Source organism: Hippopotamus amphibius, chromosome 6 (assembly GCF_030028045.1).
Source record: "Hippopotamus amphibius kiboko isolate mHipAmp2 chromosome 6, mHipAmp2.hap2, whole genome shotgun sequence".
NCBI lineage: Eukaryota > Metazoa > Chordata > Mammalia > Artiodactyla > Hippopotamidae > Hippopotamus > Hippopotamus amphibius.
In genome coordinates, this window is record NC_080191.1 from 60,632,713 (window position 1) to 60,646,146 (window position 13,434).

The 13,434-nt window shown below is 35.8% G+C and overlaps 1 protein-coding gene and 1 pseudogene across 1 annotated transcript in view; both read right to left on the minus strand.

The window, feature by feature from the left end:
- SERAC1 (serine active site containing 1) overlaps positions 1 to 13,434 on the minus strand; it is a 78,332-nt gene that overhangs the window by 51,280 nt on the left and 13,618 nt on the right. The gene's annotated exons all lie outside the window — the stretch shown is intronic.
- On the minus strand, positions 7,824 to 9,029 carry LOC130854905 (geranylgeranyl transferase type-2 subunit beta-like; annotated as a pseudogene).

The window sequence follows — 13,434 nt, forward strand, 5'->3', positions numbered from 1 at the left end:
CTAGAAGTCAACTATAAGAAAAAACTGCAAGAAACACAAGTGTATGGAGGCTAAACAATATGCTACTAAACAACCAACTGATCACTAAAGGAATCAAAGAGGAAACCAGAAAAATACCTGGAGACTAATGAAAACAAAAACACAATGATCCAAGATCTATGAGATGCACCAAAAGCAGTTCTAAGAGGGAAGTTTACAGCAATACAAGATTACCACAAGAAACAAGAAAAAAATAAACAACCTAACCTTACACTTAACTAGAAAAAGAAGAACAAACAAAACCCAAAGTTACTAGAAGGAAAGAAATCATAAAGATCAGAGGAGAATTCAACATAGTTTTGGAAGTTTTAGCCACAGCAATCAGAAGAAAATGAAATAAAAGGAATCCAAATTGGAAAAGAAGTAAAATTGTCACTCTTTGCAGATGACATGATATTATACATAGAAAACCCTAAAGATGCTATGAGAAACTGCAAGCACTAATTGATGAATTTAGTAAAGTAGCAAGATACAAAATTAATGTGCAGAAATCTCTTGCATTCCTATACACTAACAATGAAAAAGAAGAAAGAGAAATTAAAGAAACACTCCCATCTACCATTGCAACAGAAAGAATAAAATACCCAGGAATAAACCTGCCTAAAGAGGCAAAAGACTTGTACACAGAAAACTGTAAGACACTGATGAAAGAAATCAAAGACGATACAAACAGATGGAGGGAAATACCATGTTCTTGGATTGGAAGGATCAACATTGTGAAAATGACTATACTACCTAAAGCAATTTACAGATTCAATGCAATCCCTATCAAATTACCAATGGCATTTTTCACAGAACCAGAACAAGAAATCTTACGATTTGTATGGAAATGCAAAAGACCCCAAATAGCCAAAGCAATCTTGAGAAGGAAAGACAGAGCTGGTGGAATCAGGCTCCGTGACTTCAAACTATACTACAAGGCCACAGTGATCAAGACAGTATGGTACTGGCACAAAAAAAGAACTATAGATCAATGGAACAGAACAGAGAGCCCAGAGATAAACCCATGCATATATGGGCACCTTATCTTTGACAAAGGAGGCAAGGATATACAATGGAAAAAAAGACAGCCTCTTTAATAAGTGGTGCTGGGAAAACCGGACAGCTACACGTAAAAGAATGAAATTAGAACACTTCCTAACACCATACACAAAAATAAACTCAGAATGGATTAAAGACCTAAATGTAAGGTCAGACACTATAAAAAACTCTTAGAGGAAAACATAGGTAGAACACTTATGACATACATCAAAAGCAAGATCCTTTTTGACCCACTTCCTAGAATAATGGAAATAAAATCAAGAATAAACAAATGGGACCTAATGAAACTTAAAAGCTTTTGCACAGCAAAAGAAACCATAAACAAGACAAGAAGACAACCCTCAGAATGGGAGAAAATATTTGCCAATGAATCAACTAACAAAAGATTAATCTCCAAAATGCACAAGCTGTTCATGCAGCTTAATACCAAAAAAGCAAATAACCCAACTCACAAGTGGGCGGAAGACCTAAATAGACATTTCTCCAAAGAAAATATGCAGATGGCTAACAAACATGAAAGCATGCTCAACATCACTAATCATTAGAGAAATGTAAGTCAAAGCCACAATGAGGTATCACCTCACATCAGTCAGAATGGCTATCATCAAAAAATCTAGAAACAATAAATGCTGGAGAAGTTGTGGAGAAAAGGGAACTCTCCTGCACTGTTGGTGGTAATGGTGGGAATTGGCACAGCCACTATGGAAAACAGTATGGAGGTTCCTTAAAAAACTAAAAATAGAACTACCATATGACCCAGCAACCCCACTGCTGGGCATATACCTGGAGAAAACCATAATCCAAAAAGAAACATGTTATCACAAGGTTCATTGCAGCACTATTTACAATAACCAGGACATGGAAGTAACCTAAATGCCTATCAACAGATGAATGGATAAAGAAGATGTGGCACATATATACAATGGAATATTACTCAGCCATAAAAAGGAATGAAATTGAGTTATTTGTAATGAGGTGGATGGACCTAGAGTCTGTCATACAGAGTGAAATAAGCCAGAAAGAGAAAAACGAATACCATATGCTACCTCATATATATGGAATCTAAAAAAATGGTACTGATGAACCCAGTGGCAGGGCAAGAATAAAGATGCAAATACAGAGAACAGACTTGAGGACATGGGGTGGGGGACGAAGGGGAAGCTGGGATGAAGTGAGAGAGTAGCACTGATATATATACACTACCAAATGTAAAATAGATAGCTAGTGGGAAGCTGCTGCATAACACAGGGAGATAAACTCGATGATGGGAGATGACTTAGAAGGCTGGGTTAGGGAGGGTGGGAGGGAGTCATGGGAGGGGATATGGGGATAAATGTATACATTTAAATGTATACAGCTGATTCACTTTGTTGTACAGCAAAAACTGGCACAACAGTGTAAAGCAATTATACTTCAATAAAGAGTTTAAAAAAAAAGATCAGAGCAGATATAAATAGAGACTTAAAAAAAAAGAAAGAAAAAAATCAATGACACTAAGCTGGTTCTTTGAAAAAATAAAAAAAATTAATATATCTTTAGCTAGACACATCAAGAAAAAAAGAGGGCCCAAATCAATAAAATCAGAAGTGAAAAAGGAGGACTTCCCTGGTGGCACAGTGGTTAAGAATGTGCCTTCCAGTGCAGCAGACAGAGGTTCGATCCCTGGGCTGGGAAGATCCCACATGCTGCAGAGCAACTAAGCCTGTGAACCACAACTACTGAGCCTGTGCTCTAGAGCCTGCAAGCCACAACTACTGAGCCAGTGTGCCTAGAGCCCGTGCTCCACAACAAGAGAAACCACCACAACAAGAAGCCTGCACATCACAATGAAGAGTAGCCCCCAGTTACTGCAACTAGTGAAAGCATGTATGTAGCAACAAAGACCCAACACAGCCAAAATAAATAAATAAATAAATAATTTTTAAAAGAACTGAAAAAGGAGACATTACAACTGACAAAGCTGAAATACAAAGGATCATAAGAGACTCTATGTCAATAAAATGGACAACCTAGAAGAAATGGAGAAATTCCTAGAAATATACCATCTCCCAAGATTGAACCAGGAATAAATAGAAAATACAGAAAGACCAACTACTAGTAATTAAACTGAATCAGCAATTAAAAAAAAAAAAAAAAAAACTCTTAACTAACAAAAGTCCAGGACCAGATGGTGTCACAGGTGAATTCTACCAAACATTTAGAGAAGAGTTAACACCTACCCTTTTCAAACTATTCCAAAAAACTGCAGAGGAAGGAATGCTTCCAAACTCATGCTACAAGGACAGTATTACCATGATACCAAAACCAAAGATACCATAAAAAAATAAAATTAAAGACCAATATCACTGATGAACATAGAAGCAAAAATCCTCAATGAAATATTAGCAAACCGAATCCAAAAGCACATTAAAAGGATCATACACCATGATCAAGTGGTATTTATCCCAGGGATGCAAAGATTTTTCAATACCCACAAATCAATCAATGTGATACATTAACAAACTGAAGAATAAAAACAATATGATCACCTCAACAGATGGAGAAAAAGCTTTTGACAGAATTCAACATCAATTTATGATAAAAAAAAAAAACTATGCAGAAAGTGGGTACAGAGGAAACATACCTCAACATAATAAAGGCCATATATTATAAGTCCACATCTAACATCATACTCAATGGTGAAAAGCTGAAAGCATTTCCTCTAAAATCAGGAGCAAGACAAAGATACCTGCTCTCTCCACTTTTATTCAACATAGGTTTGGAAGTCCTAGCCACAGAAAACAGACAAGAAAAAGAAATAAAAGGAATCCAAATTGAAAGGGAAGAAGTAAAACTGTCACTGTTTATAGATGACATATTTCATACACAGAAGATACTAAGATGCCACCAAAAAACTACTAGAGCTCATTAATGAATTCAATAAAGTTGCAGGATACAAAATTAATATACAGAAATCTGTTGCACTTCTATCTACTAACAATGAACTGAGATGTTAAGGCAACAATCCCATTTACAATCGCATCAAACAGAATTAAAAACCTAGGAATAAGCCTAGGAGGTAAAAGACCTGTACTCAAAAAACTCTAAGACACTGATGAAAGAAACTGAAGATGACACAAACAGATGGAAAGATATACCATGTTCATGGATTGGGAGAGTTCATATTGTTAAAGTGACCATACTACCCAATGCAATCTACACGTTAAATCCAATCCATATCAAAATACCAATGGCATTTTTCACAGAACTAGATCAAATAATTTTAAAATTATATGGAAACAAAAGACCCCAATAGCCAAAACAATCTTAAGAAAAACAGAGCTGAAGGAATCACATCCCTGACTTCAGGCTATAGTACAAAGCTATAGTAATCAAAACAGCACAGTACTGGCATAAAAACAGACACATGGATCAACAAAAGAGAATAGAGAGCCCAGAAATAAACCCACACATTTATGGTCAATTAATCTATGACAAAAAAGGCAAGAATATACAATGGGAAAAAGGCTGTCTCTTCAATAAGTGGTGCTGAAAAAACTGGACAGCTACAAATAAAAGAATGAAATTAGAACATTTTCTAACACCATACACAAAAATAAACTCAAAAAGCTTAAAGAACTAAATGTAAGACTTGAAACCATAATAGCCCTAGAAGAAAACACAGGCGGAATACTCTTGGACATAAATTGTAGCAATATTTTTTTTTTGACTCTGTCTCCTAAGGCAAAGGAAACAAAAGCAAAAATAAATAATTGGGATCTGATTAAACTTAAAAGTTTTTGCACAGGAAAGGAAACCATCAACAAAACGAAAAGACAATCTACTGAATGGGAGAAAATATCTGAAAACAATATGACAAATGAGGGGTTAATATCCAAAATATATATGCAGCTTACACAGCTCAACAATTTTTTAAAAAATTAAAAAATGGGCAGAAGACACAAATAGACATTTTTTCCATAGGAGAGACACAGATGGCCAACAGGCATGTGAAAAGATGCTAACATCACTAATTATGAGGGAAATGTAAATCAAAACCACAATAAGGCATCACCTCACACCTGTCAGAATGGCTATCATCAAAAAGAACACAAATAATAAATGCTGTCAAGGATGTGGAGAAAAGGGAACCCTCATACACTGTTGGTGGGAATGTAGATTGGTGCAGCTACTGTCAAAACAGTCTGGAGGTTCTTCAAAAACTAAAAACAGAACTGCCAAATGATCCATAAATTCCACTCCTGGGTATATATCCAAATAAAACTAAAACACTAATTCAAAAAGATACATGCACCCCATGGGATAAATTGGGAGATTGGGATTGCCATATATACATTACTAACAAGAAAAAAATATCAAATTCTACACTGTAAATATATGCAGTTTATTGTATGTCAATTGTATCTCAATAAAAGTTCTTTAAAAAAAAAGATACATGCACTCCAGTGTTCATAGCAACATTGTTTACAATAACCAAGATATTGAAGCAACCTAAGTGTCCCTCAACAGATGAATGGATAAAGAAGATGTGACATATATATACAACTGAATAATATTCAGTCTTAAAAAAGAATGAAATTTTGCCATTTGCAACAACATGGATGGACCTGGAGGGTATTATGCTTAGTGAAATAAATCAGACACAGAAAGACAAATACTGTGTTTTATCACTTATATGTAGAATCTAAAAATAAAACAAACTAGTGAATATAACAAAAAGGAGACGTACAGATATAGAGAATAAACTAGTGGTTACCAGTGGGTAGAGGGAATGTGGAGGGGCAAGATAGGGGTAGGGGATTAAGAGGTACAAACAACTACATATACAATAAATAAGCTACAAGTATATACTGGGTGCCACAGGGAATATTTTATAACTCTAAGTACAGTATCCTCTATAAAATTTTGAATCATATTGTATACCTGAAACTAATGTAATATTGTAAATCAACTGTACCTCAATAAAAATAAATAAAATGTTATATTTCACTCTCTGTCCTAAAATCTAGTTAGCTGGGTTTAGAATTCTAAATTAACGTACGTTTCCATAAGCATGTTCATGATACTTCTACTGACATTTCATCTGATATTTATTATTGCTCATAAGAAATCTGCTGTAAGTCTACCTTTTGTTTCTTTGTAGGCAAAGTATAAAGAGGTTTCATAATATTCTCTGTAGAATCACACTGCCTAGTTTTAAATTCAGTTCCACAGACAACCTGTATTAGTTGTGTCTTTTATTTTGTGATGCTCTGACATCTTAGGACCTTGAGGACCCAGGAGGTGACTGTCCCTCCCAGGGTTAGCTAATTCCTAGAAATTGCATATAATTTGCTTCTGAGCATACTTTTCACATGCAAACCAATCAATGCTTAGTCCCTCTCTGCAACAGCTTTATCATACACCATGCCAATATTCCCCCCACCCTAAATCAACCCAGGGCCAGGTATCAAACAGCGAGGGACCTCCCCCACAGCTCAGAGGCTGCCAAAATCATTCAGTCTGTCCAACCCTAAACTTGTTCAGCTTCCCTATCTTGTCTTATCCATTCCTTACCATGAAAACCACAACAAAAGCTCTGGCCCACGGCCCTACCCCATCTTATCCATTCCTTATGATGAAAATCACAACAAAAGCTCTGGAAATCACAAAAGTAATTTCCCCTCACCCCTTCAACCCTCTGAGGAACCCTAATGCTTCCCCATTTGGCCCTGCATGGCATGGCACATCCCCTCCTCTTGGAAACAATACTAAATTCTTCTTTCAAGGCAGTTGTCTGCGTCTGTCACCTTACCATACATGATTAAAAAGAAATCCTCAATACATTTTAAAACACAACTAGACATATGATTATGGGCTAATTAACCTCTCTGTGGCTCACTTTCCTCATCTACAAAATGGCAATAGAAACAGGACTACTTTAAAGGGTTATAAATATTATATGAGTTAATACATGTAAAGCACACAGAATAGTACCTATTCTAAGTTAGGTGCTCAATAAATATTACTTATCATTATCATGATTAATATATTTCATCTGCCAGTTTTAAGATCTTTTCCTTGTTTCTGATGTTCTTAAATGTCCCTATTTTATGTCTGGTGTGTGTTTGTTTTTATATATACTGCTCAGGATTTGGTGTGCTCCATTCCATTTTTTCCATCTGGTACTCCTACTAGACATATGTTAAGACTTTCTTATTCTGAACTCCAAATCTTAGCTTCTTTCATATTTCCCACCTTTTTCTGTCTCTGACATGCATTATGGATTGTTTCCCCAAATCTATCCTCCAATTCACCAATCCTTTATTTAGCTGTATTTAGCATGCCATTCAATCTATCTACTGATTATTTCAATAACTTTCTTTTATTTCTAAAACTTCTTTTTTTTTCATCTTTTAATTCCTATGGGGTTCATCGATTCTTTATCAGTTAACATTCTCACTGACAAAGACCAATTTCATTAACTATAGTTATACATAACATATCAAGGGAGCACATGGGAAAATCAGAACACAAGACTTCATCAGCTAGAGTTCAACTCAGTTTGCTTTTATGGAGACATACAAGATAAATACACTGAAGCACAAACAAGATATTAGATACAATAAAGGTCTTTAATTTACAATATGTATAATTATATAGTTTATTAAAATCAACACAATTCATGTACAGAATATTAACATGGCAGTCATTAAGTTTGTTAAGCATTTCAAATACTGAAATGTTAAGACGGTAAAACTACACTAAGCAACTTTTGCATCATCAAGGGATCTAATGTAGCTCACTAGTTCAGACTGAACATTCACTCTCCAAAGTACTTTTTCAGGCATACAAAAAACAGGACTAACAGGTTTAATCTGTTCTTCTCCCAAAAGTGACAATCCAGCAATTCCAAAAAGAGTATGAAAAGGATCTACCATATCTCCTGGCCTGTCCGCAAATCCTCCAGTTTCTTCATCTTGACGTGCTAAGATGAAACTGCGCAGTTTCTCTCTATCAATCCAATGAAGCCTTCCAATTATCTTTAAGGAAGTCAACACCCACCGAGAATAGCATATATCTGGTAGCTTCTCTGGCCTTCCATTGAGTCCACCTGATGGTAGCTGTCATTCACAAAGCCATCAACAGAGTAAATCAGAATTTACCTGATGCAACTGACTAGTAATAGCCAGAGATCCTGCCCAGCATGGGATTCAGAACTGGCCTGCAACCAAATCCACCATCAAAGTTCATACATGACAAAACAAATTCAATTGCCTTTTCCACATTAATAGCATCCAGCTTCCCCAATAGAGCCAAAGTTGCCACTGCACAAAAAGAGAATCTTGTTACCAATTTTTCCTTATTATATAAAAGTAGATTTTCACATCCCATGAAGCAGCTGGTCTCTCTGGTCTGCACTATACTCAGCCCTTATCTTTTAGACTGGCCCCCTATGTTTCAGTACTCCTGTATGCTGATATCAGCACTAGCACAGTACATGCTGGAACTTCCAGCAGGCCATTAACTCCAGATAGACCAGCTGCTTAGTGGGACCCCAAATATCTCCAGCAAAAGAACCATCTTCTTTCTGTACACTCTGAACAAATTCCACAACTTTATTCACATCAATAACATTAATACTGTCATAGAGAGTAAGAATCTGGACAGCACTAAGAATGTACAAAAGATGAGGATCATGTCCAATACCAGCACTTATTCCACCACACTCGTGTTGACAACACTTAATAAATGTCAGTTTCTTCTCTATTCATGCAATGCAGCTGTCCCATGAGATCCATTACGGTCACGCCCCAATAGATGCCACTCATTCTCAAATACTCAGACATACAGTATTCGTAAGCATCCTTCTTTGAGCCACAGGATGCGACATAATCTGCAAGCTTCTCCAGTAATAGGGTGTCAGGTGCATCTGACTTGATAATAACATCCTTCTGCCGTGTGCCCATGTCTGAGAGCGAAAAGAGACTCTAAAACTTCTACTTGGCTTACTTTCATACTTGACTGCTCATTTTACACACTATTCTCTTTTTGTCTTAAATTATGAGATTGTAAAAACGTTCACAAGTTATTCCTTTTCCTATATGAATGTTCTTTGGTAGTGCCTTCCCATACTGACTGTGGACTGGCCTTACAACTGATCTTGGCCATAAGACAGTAGAAACACGATGCAGGCAGACTTGAGAAGAACTTGCACACTGAGGCTTCTGTCTTTGCTGCTCTTGGGAACTGGGTGACCACCACCATGAAAAGATATCCAGGTTACTCTGCTGAATGAAAAGAGAAATACTGCCCAATACCCCCATTTGCCCAAAGACCAGTACGAACTGACAGCCAGCACCAATTGCCAGGCACATGAGGTAATCTCTAGCTAACTAGCCCCTAGCTGACTCTACAAACCCCATATTCAACCCTTAAACTTATAAGCAATAATAAAACGGTTGTTTTAGTGACTAAGCTTTGGGATAGTTTGCAGCAAAAAGCTAACTGATGCATGTGGTTTCTAAATTTCCTTTACACTTTAAACATAATTATTTTAAAGTTTCTCTGTTGGAACCACTATTTCTAATAATTACGGCTGTCTATCCTTCATGGTGGTTTGTTTCCTTATATGCTTTATAACCTTTAATTGAGCACGCATCTTCAGTGGAAATATTTTCTGTGGGAGTCCTATGTGCCCTGGGGCACACAGCACAGTTTTAAATTTTCTTGACCAAAGTATGACAAGTATTACAAATTTCTGGATTTCTCAACCTGGGTTCCCAGAACTATGAGGACAGTGTGAATTCAAACCCCACAACCATAAGTAGTATTGAATTGGAGTTCCAATTTCCACTCTTTAACGCTCTTGGTAAAAGGAAATTTTCATGCTATTTCTATAGTCTAATGGAAAAAATTTGCTAGTCCCTATTTCCTTGAAAGTATACATCTTCAAAAAAAATCACCTTTAGGCTAGGCTGACTATAACTTTGTATGCATATTAGGTCCAAGTAATTAAGGTCTCTTTCAGTTTCTTATAATCTTACAACTTGCGTCAAGCTTTCCTTCAGTGCTATGACTTGCTCCTGAGTTTCCTCTTCTCTTTCTTCTCACAATTCCAAATTCTTTCACTGCATTCTAACTAAAAGTTTCATGTGTATGGAGGGAGCAGAAGATGCTGCCTGGAAGTAAAAGTAACTTCTTAAATCTGAGCACATTATTCCCCTGCTTCAAATCTTTCAATAATTCCCCATTGTCCACATCAGTGTTTCTTACTATATTGATCTCTAGAAAATTAGTGGTCCTATCAAGAGTGCTACAGGTTTACCTCTCAGTTTCAGAGGAAAAAGTGATACAATATACTTTTTTCATTTTAAGGGTTTTAGATATAGTAATATTAAGCCTTTAAACATACAGCTCTAAGGTGTTGATAAATGCAGTCAAATCAAAATTTAAAACAGTCTTATCAACCCAAACAATTCTGTGCCCTTTTGTAGTCAAATCTCTTCCACACCCAGTTCTGGAAACCACTGATCTGTCTTCTGTCACTATAGTTTTGCCTTTGCAAGGATGTCATGTAAATGAAATCATATAGCATGTAGCCTATGAGTCCGGTTTCCTTCACTTAGCAAAAGGCAATTGAGAATCATCCATGTTGTTGTATCAGTAATTCATTTTTTTTTATTGATCAGCACTATTCCATTGTATGGATATGCTAATTTGCTTATACATTCCCCAGCTGAAGGATATTTGGCTTGTTTTCAGTTTCTGGTGATTATGAACAAAGTAGCTACAAATATTTGCATATAGATTTTGTGTGTGTGAACATAAGTTTTCATTTCTCTTAGGTAAAAACCTAGATGTGAGTCATAAGGTAAATGTATTTTAACTTTATAAGAAACTGCCAAACTTTTCCACAATGATGTGCCATTTTGTACTACCATCAGTAAATTATTAGTGATCCAGCTGTTGGGCACCTTCATCCACACTTGACTTGCTCAGTCACTTTAATTTTATGCATTCTAATAGGTGTGCAGGAATATCTCATTATTGTTTTAATTTGCATTTCTTTTTTCTCTTTTCTTAAAGATTTTTTTTTTTGATGTGGACAATCTTTAACGTCTTTATTGAATTTGTTACAATATTGCTTCTGTTTTATGTTTTTAGTTTTCTGGCCACAAGATGTGGGATCTTAGCCCCACCCCACCCCCGACCAGGGATCAAACCCGCACTCCCTGCATTGGAAGGCAAAGTCCTAACCACTGGACCACCAGGGAAGTCCCACTTGCATTTCTTTAATAACCAATGATGTTGAGTATCTTTTCATGTGTTTAACTGCTATCTTCATTTATTCTTTGGTGAAGAGCGTGTAAAAAAAAATTTTGCCCCTTTTTTTTGGGGGGGTCGCACCACACGGAATGTGGGATATTAGTTCCCTGACCAAGGATCGAACCTGTGACCCCTGCAGTAGAAGCATGGAGTCTTAACCACTGAATAGCCAGGGAAGTCCCTGCTCATTTTAATAAGGTTGTTTGTTTCCTTACTACTGAGTATTGGGAGTGCTTTATATATATTCTGGATAAAAGACCTTTGTTAGACATATGATTTGTAAATATGTTCTTCCAGTCTACAGCTTGTCTTTTCATTCTCTTAAATGTGTTTTGAAAGAGCAAAAGTTCTTAGTTTTGATGAAGTCAAATTAATCAACTTTTAACTTTACGGGTCATGATTTTGGTGTGTTGTAAAAGAAATTTTTGCCGAACCCAAGGTCACCAAGTTATTTTCCTATACCTTTCTCTAGGAGATTAACAGTTTTAGGTTTTATGGTTAGGTTTATGATCCATTCTGAGTGGATTTCTGTATAGAGTGAAAGTTATAGATTAGGGTTTGTTTTGCATATGCATTGTTCTAGAATCATTTGTTGAAAGGACTGTTTCCCCATTTAATTGCTTTTGCATCTTTGCCAAAAATCAATTAACTGACCATGTGTATATGTGTCTATTTCTCGACTCTGTTTCACTGATCTGTATGTTGATTCAACCTTTTTTTCAATGCCACATTTGTCCTGATTACTGTAGATTTATAGTAGACTTGAAATCACATAGTATGTGTCTTTGAACTTTGTTGTTCTTTTTCAAAATTGTTTTTGCTACTCCAGTTTGCCCTTCCATATAAATTTTAGAACCAGCTTGTCTATTTCTACAAAAATGTCTTCTGAAATTTCAATTGTCTTCCAATCCATGAATATGCATTACCTACTTGTTCAATCATCTGTTATTTTCTTCACATGTTTGGTATTTTCCTGCATACAAACATTCCATGTACTTTTAAAGATTTATGCCAAAGCATTTCATGATTTTTAGTACAATTATAAGTAATTCTTTGGGTTTTTAAAATTTCAATTTCCAGTTGTTCACTACCAGTATATAAAAACAATTGAGTTTTGTATATTTCCTTATATCCTGTGACCTTGCTAAACTCACTTATTAGTTTTGAGATCTTTATTTGTAGATTATTTAGGGTTTTTCCATATAGACAATTATGTTACCTGTGAATAGAGACAGTTCAATTTCTTCCTTTTCAATCTATATGCCTTCTATTTCTTTATCTTGTTTTACTTCACAGGCCAGGACCTACAGTACAATGCTGAATAAAAGCAGTGAGAGCAAATATCCTTGTAATATTCCTGATCTTAGGAGAAAAGCACTCAGTCTTTCACCATTAAGGATGATGTTGGCTGTAGACTCTGTAGCTGTCCTTTACCTCCTTGAGGACATTCCCGTCCATTCCCAGATTGTTCAATCTTGTCAAAAGCATTTTTACATTAATTGAGATGAACATGTGATGTTTCTGTAGTCTGTTAATATTATATAATACATTTCCTCGATTAATATTCTCAGAATAAACCTCACTAAGTCATGATACATTATCCTTTTTAAATACTGTTTTGGATTTGATTTACTAGTATTCTGTTAAGATTTTTTGTGCCTATGTTCACAAGAGATACTAATCTCTAGTTTTCTTGTGATGTTTTTGGTTTTAACATCAAGCTATTGCTGGTCTCATAAAATAAGCTGGCAAGCGTTCCACCTTCTTTTATATTCTGGAATAGAACTGTATTCTTTCTTCCTTAAAAAGTTTTAAGTAGGATTCCCACGTTATGTTTTTAAGGTCTTAGGGTCTCAAGTGACGTGCTTTCTTTCATTCATGATTTTTGACGTTTTGTGTCTTCTCTCTTTTTTCTCAAGCAGTCTGGCTAGAGATTTCTCAATTTCATTGATATTTTCAAAGAACCAGCTTTTAGCTTCATTGAATTACTCTCCTGTTTTTCCATTATCAATTTCATTGCTTTGTGCTCTTAATAGTCTCTGCCTT